Source organism: Lacerta agilis, chromosome 8 (assembly GCF_009819535.1).
Source record: "Lacerta agilis isolate rLacAgi1 chromosome 8, rLacAgi1.pri, whole genome shotgun sequence".
Taxonomy (NCBI): Eukaryota; Metazoa; Chordata; class Lepidosauria; order Squamata; family Lacertidae; genus Lacerta; species Lacerta agilis.
In genome coordinates this window covers 2,601,784-2,607,589 of record NC_046319.1, presented here as the reverse complement: position 1 = coordinate 2,607,589, position 5,806 = coordinate 2,601,784, and the positions used below count along the sequence as shown (strand labels likewise).

Genomic DNA, 5,806 nt, shown 5'->3' with positions numbered 1-5,806 from the left:
CACATTTTGTAGAGCAGTGCAGTTCTTGCAAACATACAAAAACATGTACATTGGGAAAATTGTGTACATAATGCATATGTTAGTAAAAACAACATACACAAATGCATAATATTACAAGAAATTTCTTGCAAGATGGGGAAATGCATACATAAATAGGTACTTTAGGAGAAATTTGCATCTAAATGCTGATGAATTTTCATGATGAATCTTTTTTTAAAAAAAAGAAAATGCAAACTGATGCAGAAATGTGGAGAACAGAAGGTAAGATTGGAACAAATGAGAAGAGAAACAGAAACTTACAGATTCATTCATCCCTCTTGGCTTCTTAAAATAAAGTCCCAACTTTACTCCTCTTAACGGCTGCCACTGCCGCCGCCACTGCCATGTTTCTCTTTACTTCTGCTCTCTGCCTCTCAAGGGACCTGAGAAATCCAATTATGGCTGGATATATTATTTTTTTAAAAAAATCCTGCTATTTTTGTTTCTTTGCCCCAATGGTTTAGTTAGAATCAGAATTGTAGAATTATAGAGTTGGAAAGGACCCTGAGGGTCATCTAGTCCAACCCCCTGCAGTGCAGGGATCCTGCCCACAGCTGTCCCTGAGTGGGTTCAAACCACCAGCTTTCTGGTTAACAGCCAGATGCACTAACTCACTGCACCACAGAGAGTTTATTGTATTTACATATAATGTCATGCATCCAGAGGTATCCAGAGGTGATTTACAGTACAGTGTTACCTTGGTTCTCAGACTTAATCCATTCCAGAAGTCCGTTCCAAAACCAAAGCGTTCCAAAACCAAGGCACACTTTCCCATAGAAAGTAATGCAAAATAAATCAATCCATTCCAGAATTTTAACATGAATGTTACTATCAGAACCAAGGTACCACTGTAATAAAATATCAATGCAGACTACTACAAGTGTTCATTCGAAGAAATATAATATAAAATAGTAAAATTCCACACAGGATGAACACTAGTAATCACCAGGTGCTTGACAATCAGTGCTGTCCAAATGTCCACGAGAACTAAAACTTCTTTGCCTGGTGCTGGAAAGATGTCAAAGGCAGGCTTTCTTGGGGAAAGCATTCCACAGGAATCTTTTTTAAGTGGGAGGCAACTGCAGAAAAGGCTGTTTCTCTCATTGCCAACTTCTGAATATCTCTCAGATGCGACACAAAGAGAAGGGCCTCATAACCAGCCTCCTATAACCAAAATGCTTACGTCTAATTAATGCATGGACAGATTAATGCCATAAGCTGACCTGCCACATTACCCGCTCCTTGAGAGGAAAGTAACCAAGCCTATTGTTCACCTGAGAAGCTCAGCATGTAAAGAGGCCTGAGCTCCAAGCTCAGATTGCATGGCTTTAACAAGTCTTTCTTGTGCCCATATACCAATAATTTAGGAACTTTCACCACTGTAACTAAGGCAAGCTTTACTGCCTGTGTTTTCTGATTGATGTATGGAAAAGCACATGAACCTGATATTTGGAGAGTTTGTAAGTAAACCAATTTTTAACTTAACCAAATATATGATCTTTTTCTATGTTAGTGGAAAAGGGGAAATTTGGAATGAACTTAAAGAGAGAGGGGAAGGGGGAGGATGCTGGCTGCTTGGCGGGCACTGTGGCTGGGTTGGTGCTGCTGGGGCTGCGAGCGTCGGAAGATGAAGCTGCTGGCAGTCTGGGCGGCTCTCTGCTGCTGCTGCTTTTCCCGGCTGCTCATGTGGAGGAGCGCAAGAAGGGGCCCAATGTCACAGCCAAGGTGTATTCTCATCTGCAGATTGGGGATGAAGACGTGGGGTGAGTTGTCATCGGCCTTTTTGGAAAGACAGTTCTGAGGACGGTTGAAAATTTTGTCGCCTTGTCTACAGGAGAGAAAGGGTTTGGCTACAAAGGCAGCAAGTTTCACTGTGTGATCAAGGACTTCACGATCCAGGGGGGAGACTTCACTCGGGGAGATGGAACAGGAGGTAGAAGCATTGACGGGGACCGTTTCCCTGATGAGAACTTCAAGCTGAAGCACTATGGGCCTGGCAGGGTGAGCATCACCAACGCCAGCAAGGACACCAGTGGCTCTCAGTTCTTCATCACCACTTTCAAGATGTCATGGGTGGATGGCAAGCATGTTGTCTTCGGCAAAGTCCTGTAAGGGATGGATGTAGTGAGAAAAGTGGAGAACGCTAAGACAGTCGGGACAAACCCCTGAAAGACATCACCATTGCTGACTGCAACACCATCGAGGTGGCAAAGCCCTTTGCCATTGCCAAAGAAGAACTGAGTGGCTGCCGGAGGACCAGACTCTGGCTTGCAAAGGGCTGCGAGGGGGCTACACACTCACGGAGGCCTCGCATCGCCCCCCCAGCAGGTGACCTGCCTCCACTGCTGCTCTCTTTCTGCCTGCCCTTCCCCCCAGCCACACTCTTCAGGGTGGGTGGGGGGGCTCCAATCTTGTCACAACTCATTCCATCAGCCACTGGTCATCCAAATAGCTTTGAGGGCTGGGGGGGGGGCAATGGGTGTTCCATTCCGTTTTGTGAGAAAGCGCATGGACCAATAAATGTGACCATTGTGTTTTTGTAAAAAACAAAACAAAAAAACCTTTGGAATTAACTTAGAAGGGTATATATATTCCTTTCCACCAACAAGATTCTGATCTCAGAGTCCATGCAGCTTCAAATATGGGCTTAGAAACTAATTGCCTGCCAGTGCAGATGAGATCGGTGCAACCTGAAAAAAGCCGTGATGTTATCTGAAAAATTCAGTCTGCTCTGCATTATGGCTCCTGGAAGCCATCCTTTGGAGGATAAAGCTGTCCTTGGCTACCAGCCATGATGGCCGTGTTCTGCCTCCACTGTCCAAAGGGGAGAGTGCAATGGTGCTCAGGTCCTGCTCTGAGGCTTCTCGTAGGCATCTTATTCATCACTGGGAGAACAGGATGCTGCACCAGATGCTCTTACAACTGTTTCAATCTGAAGATGTTGTGGCTTCATCATCAAGGCAGCTTTTTCTCCCGCTGTGTTTGGCTTAACCTGCAGCCTGATGAAGAGTTCTGGAGAACTTGAAAGATTGCTCACTATTAGGTGACATTACGAAAATCTCTTGTATTGAGTTGAAAGAACAAACACTCTCTTGGCTTTTAAATCAAGGAAGGACAGACTGTTGCAAAACAGAAGAACCCAACAACACAAAAAGGAAGTGCAATAATATAGAAGAATTGTGGTTGTGCTGGTGATCACAAGGGCACACTGTGTGTGCGTGTGTGCGTGTGTGTGCGTGCATGCTAGAAACACACAATAACTTCCTGGTTTTCATCTGTGAGATGTTTGAGGCTGTTAAACCCCAGCCTCCCCACTATTTCCCTCCAATTTGATCAAAATGGATCTAGCCCTGCTTCTGTGCCTTCCATGCGGAAATTCAACAAACCAAAGCTTTTCCCAGTTTGGCGTTAAAGTGATGGGAGTGGTGGAGGAGGGAGCTTAATTTTGGACACACCAGGTTGCTGTTAAAGGCACAGGAGCCAGACTGGTGAAAAAAGTGGCAACCTTACATGTTCAGGTGCCCTTGTGCAAATGGCTCTTGGACTCTCATGGAGCAGGCAGCCCTGATATCTATCCTTGCGAGCGAGCTCTGCTGCTGCTTGCAAAGCTGGGCCTTTCATTCTGATATTGGAAAGTCCCTGTAGACTCACTCATTTGGTCAGACACCTCAAAACCACAATTAATACAGCTCCGGAAAGCCCAAGCCGTTCTGAAAATGAACAAGTAAAAAAAATTAACATGAGTCATATCCCAACCCCTTTGACCCTGGTTAGAAAGAATGCAACCGAACCACAGGTTGCTTCTACTGAAATTTTTAGACCTTAACTGTTAAACTGAGCCAGCCCTTCAGAATATCTCGTTACAGTTTGGGCAGCTTCAATTTGCACTGATCACAGCCTCTTTAACGGAACACCATTTTCATAGGGTCGCCCAACTGGCCCCTGCTCCCTCAGTGCTTTCAACAGGAGCCTGATCTGCAGATATTAGTGTGCAAGGAAGCCTATCTCCATGCCTGGAGAAACCTCAGCTGCTGAATTTTTTTCTTAGATCATCTGCTGTCGAAGAACGGGAGCAGCCCAGAGCAAAATTCCTTGGTAAGTTGGTAACCGTGCCTTTTAACCTGAGTGGTTATGGAGAAAAATAACACAGGCATTTTCTATGTCTGTGGGGCTTTAAATCTCAGCACCCACACTTTGAATTGTGCTCGGAAACGTCCTGGGAGCCAGTGAAGATCCTTCAGGCCCTCCAAGTGTCCCTATTTTCCAGGGACAGTCCCAGATTTACAGAAGCTGTCCCAGTTTCTGATTTGATCCCGGAATGTCCCACTTTTCCTTAGGACACCCCTATTTTTATCGGAGAAATGTTGGAAGGTGTGGAGTCATGCGACCCCTGAGCCAAGCAGATAAAAAACCATGCAACCTTTAAAAGACACCTGAAGGCAGCCCTGTATAGTTTTATTATGTTTTCATATACAGTGGTATCTCGACTTATGAAATTAATCCGTTCCGAAGGCGCGCTCGTAAGTCGAAATCTTCGTAAGTCGAAGGCGCCATCTCGGAACGGGGAAAAAATTCGGAAGTCGAAAAAAGTGCATTCAAATTTTCGTAAGTCGAGGTATTGTACCGCCGCTTTCCCTTCGCAAGTTGAAAATTTCGGAAGCGGCGGCCATTTTTCCGCTTGCAGAGGTCATTCGGAAGTTGAAAAATACAGAAGTTGAGTCGCTCGTAAGTCGAGGTACCACTGTCTGTTGGAAGCTGCCCAGAGTGACTGGGGTAACCCAGTAAGATGGAATAGGACATCCCTATTTTCATTGAAGAAATGTTGGAGGGTATGGATCCTTTAGTACCGTTGTTAGATGGTCCTGGAGGCCACACCCAGTCGCTGGTCTGGCAGCTGCTTTCTGGAATAGTTGTAGTTTCCGAGTTACCTTCAAAGGTAGCCCAATGTGCAAGCACACTATTAAGCGTGCAATGGGACTGCAGCCAGTGCTAGTCCTATTTGGAGTAAACCCATTGAAATTAATAGGCACAACTAATTTGGGTCCATTAATTTCAATGGGTCTACTCTGAGTAGGTCATTGGTGACAACCCTTACTTTCTGGGCAGGTGGCGGTGATAAATTGGCCCACATAGGAGTCAAGATGATGACCCTGTTTCCTTGCTTGGTGAGAGGCCCCCGAGATGGAGCTGAAATTTGTGCACACTCTCATAGTAAGACAAAGGCACAGTCCCTGCAAATCTCCCTCAAAGGCAAAAGAGGAACTGGTGGTTGGCCAAAGGAGAGAACAGAAAATTGGGGCTGCCCCCAGTACATCTGGCCAATTGGTTTGCACTTGCCCATGTTAATTAGCAGGGAGTGGAAGAAAGAATTTGAACAGTTGGCCAGCAGCACACCTGGAGGGATGTGGCAGGGCGGGGATTGGGGAGAGATGCAGAGGCCAGCTTGGTGGGTGTCTAACAGATGGTTTTGTGGCTGAAATAGCAACCTGTCCCATTTCACCACAACAGACAGAAACATCTGAACAACTGAGATGAAGTCTAACCGATATTCAGAAAAGGAATTTGGATCCCCCCCCCTGCAAGTGCAGAATACTCAACAGAAGATGCTCAGGCTTGAACCTCCAGGGAAGGGAAGTTTCAGAGTAACAGTCAGCAGTCGAAAGTTGCCAACTTTTTAAAATAACATAAGCCAGTGCCTGAGCTGGTAACAGAAGCTTACAGAAATTCTGTAGGTGAACTTTTGCCTGTCCCAGAGTTAAGAGGGATG

General features: G+C 45.7%; 1 pseudogene; it reads left to right on the top strand.

Moving 5' to 3' along the window:
• The first annotated feature begins 1,603 nt into the window (after positions 1 to 1,603).
• On the top strand, positions 1,604 to 3,064 carry LOC117050843 (annotated as a pseudogene).
• The last annotated feature ends 2,742 nt before the right edge of the window (positions 3,065 to 5,806 follow it).